This window comes from Balaenoptera borealis, assembly GCF_965194805.1.
Source record: "Balaenoptera borealis genome assembly, chromosome: X".
Taxonomy (NCBI): domain Eukaryota; kingdom Metazoa; phylum Chordata; class Mammalia; order Artiodactyla; family Balaenopteridae; genus Balaenoptera; species Balaenoptera borealis.
Genome location: NC_138881.1, coordinates 27678124 through 27691358, shown reverse-complemented (window position 1 = coordinate 27691358; position 13235 = coordinate 27678124). Strand labels below are relative to the sequence as shown.

Below are 13235 nucleotides of genomic sequence, written 5' to 3'. Positions count from 1 at the left end.
CAGTTCTTCTCAAAGAAATTCAGAGCCATAGCTTTGTCTTCATGATCCTTGAGTTCAGTGTTGCTTAAAGGAGCCTGTAATTCACCATTTCCTGTCCTTCCTCTGAGAGAACCCGGGAGGTCATTAGATGTCCCCTCTGTGTGCCCGCCAACCTGGCTATATTTCTCTAGTCAAATTGGCTATATAATTTGACAAATACAAGCAGACATTTAGAGCAAATGGGAAAGGATATTTAAAACTGAGAGTATCCCATGTCCTTTGGACACATGTCTATGTGTATTTTGTGTTCCTTTATCCTGTAGCAAGGGCTTATCTCCAAATGACAGTTAGCAAGGGAAAGAGGCTTGAAGATCCCCATTCCTGACTAGATATGTTTATTGAATTCTGTTATTCATGACACCTCCCCACCATCCCCTTGGAAAACAGAAATTGGCTAATTAGGAAGTGTCTCAAGGATGTCTTATCTCTGTCTTTAGAATTCCATTTCTCCCAGTTGTTGCCACATAGCATTCAATAAATATTTGTTGAATAAGTTAATGAATAAATGAATTGAAATGAAGCTGAATTTATTTTCATTGTAGCACTCATGCATGTACTTTTGGCTAAAATTCTTTTTAAGTTCTAATTTCATAGAGGAAAGCCTTTTGAAAGCTTTTTCTTCTGCTTGCTTTTCAGAATACTTTCCTTTTTCAAACTTCTTTGATGAGCACCAAGCCTTACTTTGTCATAAATTAAGAATGTTCAAAATTCATTTCCCAAATCCTAAGCCCCGTGTGTCTCCCCCCACTGGCTTTCTCTGATTCTTGGCTTATGCCACAAAGATAAGGCGAAAGCTCTGAGCAAAAGCTAAGTCTGACTCTCAATTTTCTCAATAATGTCTCTCATAAATTTGGGTGACTAGTGACTTATACGGTCTTTAATGTTTCACTTCTGCATAATGTTTCTCCCTCATACCACAGATAATTCTGATTCACCTGTTCGGTCGAGACCAGTTGGATGTTGAGAATTTGCTCTATTGTGTGTCCTTAGCATTGCAAACTCAAAGTTTGCTTTCTTCCTGCGTACATGACAGCCTGCAATCTGCTGACTTAAATCTGTAGTGACAAATTTCGATGTATTTTTCTCTGCACTGTCTAAATGAACTCAGACTTGCTCTGAAATTCTAGGTATGACCCTAGCAATGAAAAGGTAGCCTTCATGAGAGACAAAACCTCATTGTCATTCTGCTGCCTGCGCATCAAATTGATTAGATTGTTCCCAAGTCTAAAAGGAGGGTAAATACTAAGCTGATTTACTGTGAAGTCTAAAGTTAATTAAAATTGTTAGTAGATGTTTTATGACGACAGAGGATTCTGAAGTTTTAGCACCTACTCGGTACCTTTCATATGTCTTGTTGTTGGGCAACCAGTCATGATGCAGCCTGAGTTTGAGTTTTCCCTTGATCCTTTTCACTCCTCCAGTGGCTATGCAGGATTGTAAATGTTATATTCAGAAAAACTCTAGATGGGTTACTTATACCACTGAATTAAACTAACTGGCCATCCGGGTCCTGGTGCTTTCCCTTGTAACTGACGTGATGACTGGGCCCGGGGCTCATAGTTTTCAATCTTCACCGTCTCAGGATGTCTTTGTCCCACGTTCCTTCCTTAGGTCTCTGTGTGAGTCTCACGTGATGGTGAGGAGATGGCCAAGATGAAGGGAAGCCGAAGGGGGTCAGGAGTGGGCATTGCAAGCTGAGCGGGGAGCATAAACAAAGGTGTCAGGGAGGAACGGCACAGGACGTTTGGGAAACTGCAAACAGTTGCGTGACTTCTGTAACAAGGCAGGAAATGGGAGGAGATGAAGCCGGACAGGTCGGCAAGGCTGGGTGGGGAGGGGCAAGGACGCAGTGCGGTGCTGTGTTGGGGCCTCCTCATCTAGTACAGGGAGCGTCCCGGGGGTGAGCCAGGAGTGATGCTGTTAGACTTACACTTACATGTGTGACCTGGGCAGCTGGGCGGAGGTTGGGGGGACTTTGAAAAGCACAGGCCTGGAAGAAGGAAGTCAGATTGGGAGGGAGCATGGAAGCCCAGGAAAGAGATGATAAGGGCCTACAGGAGGGTAGTAGAAATGGGGAGGATGGGCTGAATCTGAGCGATATTGTAGGGGAGGGGCGGGGCTGTTTGGCTGGCTGGTGGGGTGGATCTGGGGAGGGAAGGAGTGAACCCCAGTTCTGGCAGGTGCAGGGCGAGGCCACGGTTGTTGGCAGCTGGGACTGACAGCTCAGGAGGAGCGGCGGCAGGGTCGCCCTTCAGTTCAGCAGGATTGACAGGGGGCCTTCCTCAAGGTCAGGCAGCTGGAAGATGGTGAGTGGGGTGCAGGGGACGTTGGGTTTGAGGTTCTGGTGGCACACCCACGGACAAACGTCTGATGGTGGGAAATGGAACTCTGAAGCTCGAAGGAGGGATGTGGGCCAGAGATAACAGATCTGGGAGTCACCAGCTCATAACTGGTAGTTGAAACTGAGAGTCAATTTATCTACCCAGGGAGCACGTGGCAGAAGGAGAACAATGGGCTTGGTAAAACTCTAGAAGATGTAAACATTAAAATGTCTATACAGTTCCCTTTATTGTTTAGTAGGTAATCCATGCACATTGTATGAAATCCAAAGGGTTTAAAAGGCATATAAAGATAGTGAGTCTTTCTCCAACCTTGTCCCCTGGCTGTAGTGCTCCCAGCGCTGGCGGCTGCCCCCTTTGCTGCTCTCTCGTGTAATCTTTCAAAGATATTCTCTACATATGCAAATATTTTTGTGGTTGTTGGAATTATTTCACATAGTGCCATGTAGTGTTCACTCTGGTCTTTTCGTTCTACTTAAAGATCCCTAATTACACACGCTGGAGGAATATCCCAGAAGAAGAGGGGAAAAGAGCTTGGGAATGATAGGAGCATTTTCCCAGAGAAGGCAAGAGGGAGAGGGGCACAAGGACACAGGAGGAGGCTTGGTTTTGAATGGGAGAAGGGCCACCTCTGAAAATAATGTTGTAGGTGGCGAAGCCAGGGTAAGGAATGGGGGTGGGGAAGGTAACAGTGAATGTTAACTGTCCAGGAGACATCATTGGGAATTAGTAGAGACTGATTCCCATAGCTGGTCTACACATTTTTTTTTTTGAAAGAGGATTTTTTTTATTTTTCTTTTTTTAAACATCTTTATTGAAGTATAATTGCCTTACAATGGTGTGTTAACTTCTGCTTTATAACAAAGTGAATCAGTTATACATATACAATATGTTCCCATATCTCCTCCCTCTTGCGTCTCCCTTCCACCCTCCCTATCCCACCCCTCTAGGTGGTCACAAAGCACCGAGCTGATCTCCCTGTGCTATGCGGCTGCTTCCCACTAGCTATCTATTTTACATTTGGTAGTGTATATATGTCCATGACACTCTCTCACCCTGTCACATCTCACCCCACCCCCTCCCCATATCCTCAAGTCCATTCTCTAGTAGGTCTGTGTCTTTATTCCCGTCTTGCCACTAGGTTCTTCATGACCTTTTTTTTTCCCTTAGATTCCATATATATGTGTTAGCATACTGTATTTGTTTTTCTCTTTCTGACTTACTTCACTCTGTATGACAGACTCTAACTCCATCCACCTCATTACAAATACCTCCATTTCATTTCCTTTTATGGCTGAGTAATATTCCATTGTATATATGTGCCACATCTTCTTTATCCATTCATCTGTCGATGGACATTTAGGTTGCTTCCATGTCCTGGCTATTGTAAATGGATTTTTTTTTTTTTTTAATGAAAGCTTCTTTATTTATTTATTTTTGGCTGTGTTGGGTCTTCATTTCTGTGCGAGGGCTTTCTCTAGTTGCGGCAAGCGGGGGCCACTCTTCATTGCGGTGCGCGGGCCTCTCACTATCGCGGCCTCTCTTGTTGCGGAGCACAAGCTCCAGACGCGCAGGCTCAGTAGTTGTGGCTCACGGGCCTAGCTGCTCCGCGGCATGTGGGATCTTCCCAGACCAGGGCTCGAACCCGTGTCCCCTGCATTGGCAGGCAGATTCTCAACCACTGCACCACCAGGGAAGCCCCCTACACATTTTTTTTTAAGTTGAATTGGGGGGAAAAGAGTAGTATATGAGAAAGTTAATGAATCTGGGCCCTCATGCCACTTGGCAATACAAGCCCCCAAAACAAAGGGCTACAGAGCCTTTTTAGAGAAAGGGAGCTACTTTTCTCATATAAGTCAAACCGACAAGGTCTTTCATGGCCAGAGAAGCTGCCATATGAAGAGAAGCTGCTATATGAAGAGAAGCTGAAGGGCATACCCACTGCATTTAATAAGCTGTGCAGGAGTCAACCGCCCCCGCTCTACGCAGGCAGGGAGGACAGTTACATGGGGCGGGGTCACCATGATTCCGAGGCTCAGTTTCTAACTAAGCCACCCAATAACTACATTTCCTTCAGTGTATCCTGAGTTAATCGAAGCTTGTGGGGGCCACTTCATCCTACCCAATTCATGTAAGTGGATGGATGACCCAGAATGACGATTTATTTCCTCCTTTATCCGAGTTCTCCCTCTTTTTAACTGTCTTGTTATACTAAATGTATTAATGTCGCCTTAAACCTTTTCGGGGAGCAGCATGAGGTTTTCTTTTTTAGAAGAAAATTTTATTTTTCACAGTAGAGACAGTTTTAATATTCATATTATAAATTCTCTGTAAACACACAAAATTTAACTTGGAATACAGGTAGCCATGTATAATCTTTCTTTTTTAATTGAAGTATAGTTGATTTACAATATTGTGTTTCAGGTGTACAGCACAGTGATTCGGATATATATGTGTGTGTATATTTTTTTTCAATTCTTTTCCATTATTGAATATAGTTCCCTGTGCTATACAGTAAATCCTTGTTTTTTATTCTATATATGGTAGTGTGTATCTGTTAATCCCATACTCCTAATTTTTCCCTCCCCCGCTCCCCTTTGGTAACCATAAGTTTGTTTTCTATGTGAGTCTGTTTCTGTTCTGTAAATAAGTTCATTTGTACTATTTCTTAAATTCCACATACAAGAGATATGTAATATTTGTCTTTCTCTGTCTGACTTCACTTAGTATGATAATCTCTACGTTCATCCATGTTGCTGCAAATGGCATTATTTCATTCTTTTTTATGGCTGAGTAATATTCCATTGTGTGTGTGTGTGCGCGCATGTGTGTATATATACACATGTGTGTATATATGTATATGTATATACATACATATACACACACACACACACCCCACATCTTTATCCATTCATCTGTTGATGGACAACATCATGAAGTTTTAAGTGCAACTACTCAATCTATTTAAGTGGGGAATATATGTTTTTTAAAGACTGGAGTTATCACTTGATTTTAGGGTCCTCTGTCTTAGATATCTTGGAAATCATAACAAAAACTTGTCTGGTGAGTTTAGATCTTGGCATAGGAAATTGGATAGTCTTGAGGACTGCTTCATACCACAGAAAAACTGAAGTGCCCCTCTGGTGATAACAGTATCCACAGCTTATTGGTACAGCTGCCATCTTCCTAGAGCAAGCTGGATAAAAGCTGAAGTTCTTACAATCCAATTTCCCTTTTTAGATCCTCCATGAAGACCCTCATCCTTCTTTTGGCTTTTGTTACCAGACCATCCTGCCACAGTAGAACTGACTGTAGTCTTAACTTTCTTTAGTTAGTTTCCAGGCCTGAGGATATCATTCCACTCAATTCAACAGATAGTTAGTGAATGCTTAATGTGTTTTTCAAACGGGACTACAAAAAAGGAATAAGCCTTGGTTCTTAACCCTCATGGGGCTCAAACTTTAATAAAAAGACATTAAAATATAAACAACTAATTATAACCCAGTGTTACAAGTGCTCTGAGGGCACAGAGGTAAATGACTAATTCTGTCGGAGGGCTTGGGGAGTCTTTCACAAAGGGAGGTGAACATAAAGGCTGAATAGGAGTTTTCCAGGCTGAGAGAGGGCATAAGGATGAGCTTTGCAGACTGTTGGGGCAGTGAGTTATGTGTGGCCAGAGCACAGGATGAAGAGAACAAGAGAGTAGTGAAATGGTAGGTGGAGACCACTGTTTAAAGGGCTTTACATGTCAGACAAAGGAGTTTGGATTGTATCCTATAAGCAGTTGAACAGTGAAGGCTTTGTGAGGAGGAGAAGATTTAGCAGAATAATTGTAAGCAGGGAGCTAAAGCCATGGAGATTGGTAGAAGGATGATGCAACAGTTCATTGAAACATGGCCAGGTTCTTAACTAAGGATCTCTTAGGCAAGTGAAGAAGGGATAGAGAAATGGCAAGTCGCTGGATGAATGAGGCCAGGGGAGATGGGAGAGGGAGGAATTGGGTGGTATGAAATTTTTTATCAGGGAACTGGGAAATGGTCATTAAAAAACAATATCAACAACAACATAGCACACACAAGAAAAGCTACTGATTGGCCAAGGTCAATGGATAGAGAAAAAGAACTATGTATTGCGCATACTGAGTTCTGTTTGCCCAAGGAGATTCAAGTGGAAATTTCCTATGTTGATTTTATGTATTCACTTTCCAAAAAGGACTTAAAAAAAATAGGAAGATTCCTGTAGTAGAAATAGTAAATCAATGAATATAGTGGGGATTAGCTTAGTTGATATAATTGAGCTTCAAATTTAGTTTGAGGTTCCCTGCAGGCAGGGGGAATAAGAGGAAACAATGATTTATCTATCTCTCAATATTGGATGAAAGAAGCGTGAAACTTTCTAAGGAAACAGCATAGTTTTCCTGGTTCTAAATAACAGTAACAGCAAAAACAAATAGCTGTCATTTGAGTGCTTGCTGTGGACCAAAACTGTTCTGAGTATATGTAAGATCCTATTCAATCCCCACAACAACCCTATGAAGGAGAGGCTGTTTCCCAAATAAAGACTCCATGACACAGAGTACGAAGGACACGTCACACGGCTAGCAAGGAATAGGGCCTGGATTCAAACTCAGGCATTCTTGGACTCTTAAACAGTGTTAATGCTTGGTGTGATTACTGGCTAGTCTCCTTATCAATATTTTTATAACAAAGACTGAAGGAAATTTTATGTGGCTGTTTCTAGTGGCCTTTGATAATTGTGGAAAGTTTGCCATTAAAGACCAAAGAAATGATGACAGTTCTCCATGGATAAAGGTCACTATTGCCCAAAATGTGTTCTATAGAATACCTCTAAGATACTCTAAAAAGACTGATTCTAAGGATAGATAAACTTTGGAAGTGCTTGTACTGGAAAGTGTTGATTAATTTGCGTTTGCATTGAAGAGTCCAGAAGTAAAGAAACATGATTAGCTTTGTTTAACCCAATGTTGGTTACACATACTTGACCTCAGCCCAGTTGTAGTGTTCTGTGGAACTCACTTTGGTAAGAAATACAAGTCTGTACTAATGTCTCTGAAAGTGAAACCTGGATTTTTCTCACAAAAGTAACTTCTGATTTTCTCCAGTAGTAAAGCCCTACAACCCCAGAGACCAAGATGATTTAGTCTGAAAAATTCAAAGATAGGTATTGAATCATCTTCCATAAGAATAGATAATTCTATGAGGTCTTTTTGTGGAACATCCCACTGTGAGTGACCTGGCTTTCCAATCAAACCACAAAAAAGCATTTCCACCAATAACTTGACAAAATTAATTTTCTATATGGAGCTCTTAATTGTTAACTGATTGAATTTCGATGGATGTCTACCAAAGACAGGAACTTTTGCTTCTGTAACAATTACTGTTGGATTTTGCTTCCTAAGCTGTTAGATGCGAAGGCCAGTTGTTACTTGAGGCCTCTCCTGGGTTGTGATATAGAAGTGTATTACCAACACATGGGAAGATATTAGCAGGAAGGCAGCTGTAACAGTCATCTCAGTGACAGATTAAGGTATACATTTTGAAGATGTGTAGCTAGTGTATGGTCCTGCGTAATGCTACTTGAGGAAGCTGATTCCTTTTCTGGCACTGAAATGTTAGAGGAAGGATCAGTGATGAATCTATCAACCTTGTGTGGCTTGGTACTTAGCAGGTTTAAGTTCACAGAACCCATGGCTAATGGAGACATCCAGGAGACTGTTGAAAAGACAGGTCTGGAGTCTAGAAGAGAAGCCTTGACTGAGGAGTCATGGGTTGGGGAGGTTGGGTCATGCGTGTAGAGGAGGTGGAAGCCTAAGGAGAGGACAGGGTCCTCTTAGGAAGAGAACACATGTGGAAAGAAGACCAAGGACCTCCTGGTGTACTTGATTGTAACTGGCTATGCCCAGTTCTCCACCAGTAGCCCAGTTAGAAATGGTTTCCTGGTTTGTATTACTTATGTAAATGGATGACTTCTGCAGATGACCAAACCCTTTTTTTTTTCCTGCTATGTGGATGATTAAAGTTGACCTTTTTCTGTATCTCCAAATTCTGGGTTACCTTTTGGTACCACTCCGTCTGCTATCTACAATTTATAAGTAAACCCGTATGATCCTTTTCCTGTAATTTCCTAGTAAATCAAAGTGATTATTTCAAAGATAGAAATAACCTATATTCTTAGCTTAAACAATGAGCATAATTCCCAATCCTTTTGCATTAGTGTAAGGCTTGTCACCATGGAACTAAACAATATCCCACACACTAGAAGGTGAGCTCTTGAAGGGTAAGGGACTGTGTCTCGCATATGTTTCTCTCTCTAGTGCTGGTGTAGACTTTACATGTTGATTCAATTAATGGATAAATGTCCTTTGGAGTTCTCTTGTTCCCTGCCAGATTTCTTGGCTGGTTTTTCTACATCTGTGACTCTATTTCTGTTTTGTAAGTAAGTTCATTTGTATCATTTATTTCAGATTCTATATATAAGCGATATCATATGGTATTTGTCTTTCTCTGTCCGACTTGCTTCACTCTGCATGACAGACTCTAGGTCCATCCATGTCTCTACAAATGGCCCAATTTCATTCCTTTTTATGGCTGAGTAATATTGCATTGTATATAAGTACCACATCTTCTTTATCCATTCACCTGTCAGTGGACGTTTAGGTTGCTTCCATGTCTTGGCTATTGTAAATAGAGCTGCTATGAACATTGGGGTGCATGTATCTTTTTGAATTATGGTTTTCTCTGGATATATGCCCAGGAGAGGGATTGCTGTGGATCATATGGTAGTTCTATTTTTAGTTTTATAAGGAACCTCCATACTGTTCTCCATAATGGCTGCACCAATTAACATTCCCACCAACAATGTAGAAGGGTTCCCTTTTCTCCACGCCCTCTCCAGCATTTATTGTTTATGGAGTTTTTAATGATGGCCATTATGACTGGTGTGAGGCAGTACCTCATTGTAGTTTTGATTTGCATTTCTCTGATAATTAGTGATGTTGAGCATCTTTTCATGTGCTTTTTGGCCATCTGTATGTCTTCTTTGGAGAAATGTCTGTTTAGAACTTCTGCCCATTTTTTGATTGGGTTGTTTGTTTTTTTGACATAGAGCTGCATGAGCTGTTTGTATATTTTGGAGATTAATCCCTTGTTGGTCGCTTTGTTTGCAAATATTTTCTCCCACTCTGTGGGTTGTCTTTTATATCATTTTCCACTGGACTGAAAACACTGAAGTTGTTTGGGTTAACCCAGACTTGAACATTTCCTGGGCTTATTTTGGGGCTCTCTTTTAAATTCATTGTCTGAAAATACTGAGAGGTGTCTGCATACATAATTCTGCAGGCATATACACACTGTCTTTCTCTTACGTACACGGGTTAAACTTGATTCCTCCATAGTAGGAGAGAGCATTAGAAAATTATTGACTTCATTGGGGAAATAATCTTTTGTGCTGTGAGAAATAATATTTTGAATTTAGAACTTATTTTTTATAAGAGCTTTATCAAGATATAATTCACATACCATAAAATTAACCCATTTAAAGTGTATATGTCACTGGTTATTAGTATATTCACAGAGTTGTGCAACCATCGTCACATAAGCAATTTTAGAACAATTTCCTCACCCCAAAAAGAAACCCCATACCCATTCTCAGTCACTCTCCATTTCTTCCAAAACAACCGCACCCCAGCCCTAGACAGTCACTAATCTTCTTTGTTTATATGGATTTGCTTATTCTGGACATTTCATATAAATGGAATAACACAATACATGGTCTTTTGTAACTGGCTTCTTTCACGTAGCATAATATTTTAAAGGGACACCTATGTTGTAGCATGTATTAGTACTTCATTCTTTTTCATTACTGAATGATATTCTATCGTATAGAAATACCACATTTTAAAACATTCATTTGGCAGTCAAATTCATGGACATTTGAGTTGTTCCCACTTAATGGCTATTATGGATAATTCTGCCATGAACATTTGTGCACGAGTACTGGGACCTACTTTAAAGAAATGATTCTGTAGTTTCTGTCATTGTAATAGAGGAGACCGTAGGATCAAATATGGCAAGAGTATATAGCAGTGCATGCCAGGAAGTGAAAAATAGGCCATCAAGATAAATTTACTGGGAGAATTTAAGGCCAAGTCTTAACTACTCGTGAGGGATTCAAGCCAGGACACACAAAGCCTAAAATTATGATTCTCCTAGAGACTGTTACAGCTTTTTGCTGACCACAAACAATGAAAGTTTAATATTTTACTGTATTTGTCTGAAAATTGAAACACACTTTTCCCAATGGTACTATTCCTGGACACTAGACTTCCTCACTTCTAAAAGCTTTCCAATCCTAGTATGCTTTTTGTATGGTTAAGACTAGTCACGGTCATATTTGTCTTGGGTTTTGTTTGTCTGCTTTATTTCCAGGTATAACAGGATTTTTTTAATGAATTCTTCACTTCTTGTGTTGAACTTTTGATTAATACATTTATTCTTGGACAATACTGTGTTAGTCCTTGATCAGGAATTTGTGAAAAAATATCTCACTCATTGAAGATTAAAAAAAAAAAACTAAAGCCAATTAATACTGTCAGGTTCTGTCTCATGGAGCTCAAGCAAGATAAAGATCACTATGTCAAGGGCAAATCCTGAGAATAGAGTATATCTAAGTACATTAACCCTGTAGACTTGGTCTGAACAGTTTATTACAGCAGTAACCTATGGACAAAATTTTATAATTCTGTCACATGCCCAGCAGATTTGGTGAAATCTAAGGAAATCTCATCCTAGTGATCTTAGCTCAGTCATTTCATTTTGCCCAGATGCTCAGCTGTGATACACTTTACTATAGCACAGATGATGGAAAATATACAACAATTCCCAGATTCTGGGGTAGCTACAATCATGACTGGGGAGGGGGGGGGCAAGAATTAAAGAGAGCAAACGGTGAATCAGTTTCTAAGCGCTCACGCTCTCTCTCGCTCTCTCTCTCTCTCTCTCTCGCTCTCTCTCTCTCTCTCTCTCTCTCTCTCTCTCTATATATATATATATATATATTCTGCCAAGTTCAGTGGGTGTTACTAGATTGCTTTTATTTCAGACAATTTAAGTGCTTTCCTTTGGTAAGAAGCTTTCAGCACACCTGAGGTTCCAAATCCAAAGAGTACACAATATAGAGAAAGAAGTCATAATAATTATGAACACTTAGAATGGGCTGGGTCTGGTTCTAACAAAGTTGTACATAGAGAATGTAGACTGCACTGGCTCACTGAACCTCCTGGTGGGGTGAGTGCTTAGGTCAGTTGCCCAGCCTCAGCAGCTGGCAGAGCCTGGCTGTGAATCAAGGTCTTTCTAACTCCAGAACCATGCTCTCAAACCCTGTTCCAATTTCCGCCTCAGCCATGGGTGATAAAAGGCAGCAAAAAGGCAATGTGTCCAAAAAAAATTATCTTATTTTTCTTTACTTGCGTCAACATTGCTTTTTTAAAATAAAGTTAGTTATTTATTTATTTATTATTTTTTGGCTGCGTTGGGCCTTTGTTGCTGCGCGCGGGCTTTCTCTAGTCGCGGCGAGCAGGGGCTGCTCTTCGTTGCGGTGGCTTCTCTTGCTGTGGAGCACTGGCTCTAGGCGTGCGGGCTTCAGTAGCTGTGGCGCAACGGCTTAGTTGCTCCGCCGCACGTGGAATCTTTCCGGAGCGGGATCGAACCTGTGTCCCCTGCATTGGCAGGCGGCTTCTTAATCACTGCGCCACCAGGGAAGTCCCGCTTCAACATCGCTTTTAAATGCAGATATCACTGGAAGAAATGGTACATTATTATAAAATCCCAGTAAGGTCTATTCAGTAGGAAAGGGGTTGGAAATTAAGAGCTCTACATGCATTACAAGGGGACAATGTTAAGAGAAGAGGATTAGAAATAAGAGCCTGGGGGTTCCTGCCATTTTTACAGTTTTGCTTAAGGCAGACCTAAAATGTGCATATTTTTACTTCCCACCCTGTGAGCGGCTCCATAATTAACACTGGTAGTGCCAAGGCATATTAATGTCTCTTTCCATCTAGTTTAGGGGTATTTTTGACTTTGTGTTTGATAAAATTTTACAGTATAGCTTTAAATATTTTAATTATAATTGAAAAAGGCTCTGTGCAATTTCCAGTTTTTAAAATACCTCACGCCTGCGAAATTTGTCTTTCCCTTTTTTTTTTAGAAACTGCTAATTTGCTAGATTTATAGTTGCTGTAATAGTTCTGTGTGATTTACTACATTTGCCTGAATCCAGATTGGTGGATATGATTTAGCTGCTTTTAACACTGTATGAGGGTAAAGCTAGATTTCTCTTGGCCTAATCTTTTTAGATGCAGACCTTTGTAGTTGTCCCCACTTTATGAAATGGATCCTGTGTGTGCTCATGCTTTGATATACAGTTTAATGTATAAGACTTGTTAAGACAGTGACCACTGGAAAGTGATCTTCAAACAGTTACATAATTACACACGGTACGGAAGTTCCATTTAAAGAGTACATGACCTACATTGAAAACACTTGGTTGACATCAGTAAATTAATAGAAATTACACAAAGATTGTTGTAATGTTCTTTATTATAACTAGCATGTAGCTTGTTATGATTGCTAGAGGGACCAGGTGCTTTCATGTTTTCAGCAGGTAGAGATAAAGCCAATTTGATTTCTCTCTCTCTTTTTTTCTTTTTTGATTTGTTTCTTATATCCATTAGCTAGTTAGGAAAAAATTTTTAATGTAAATTTGTATCTGGACAACCACATTTATACACATGATGACATAAAATTAATCAGATACAGCTACATAGTTGTAGAATGGAGG

The 13235-nt window shown here is 40.4% G+C and overlaps 1 protein-coding gene and 1 long non-coding RNA gene across 11 annotated transcripts in view; one reads left to right on the top strand and one right to left on the bottom strand.

The window, feature by feature from the left end:
- The window catches only part of DMD (dystrophin), a 2485149-nt gene that overhangs the window by 2427634 nt on the left and 44280 nt on the right, over positions 1–13235 (top strand). The window lies entirely within an intron of this gene.
- Positions 5281–13235, bottom strand: part of LOC309621181 — a 94619-nt gene continuing 86664 nt past the window's right edge. The window contains exon 4 of the long non-coding RNA XR_014239793.1: positions 5281–12193. This is a non-coding gene — a long non-coding RNA (uncharacterized lncRNA). The remainder of the gene's footprint in view (positions 12194–13235) is intronic.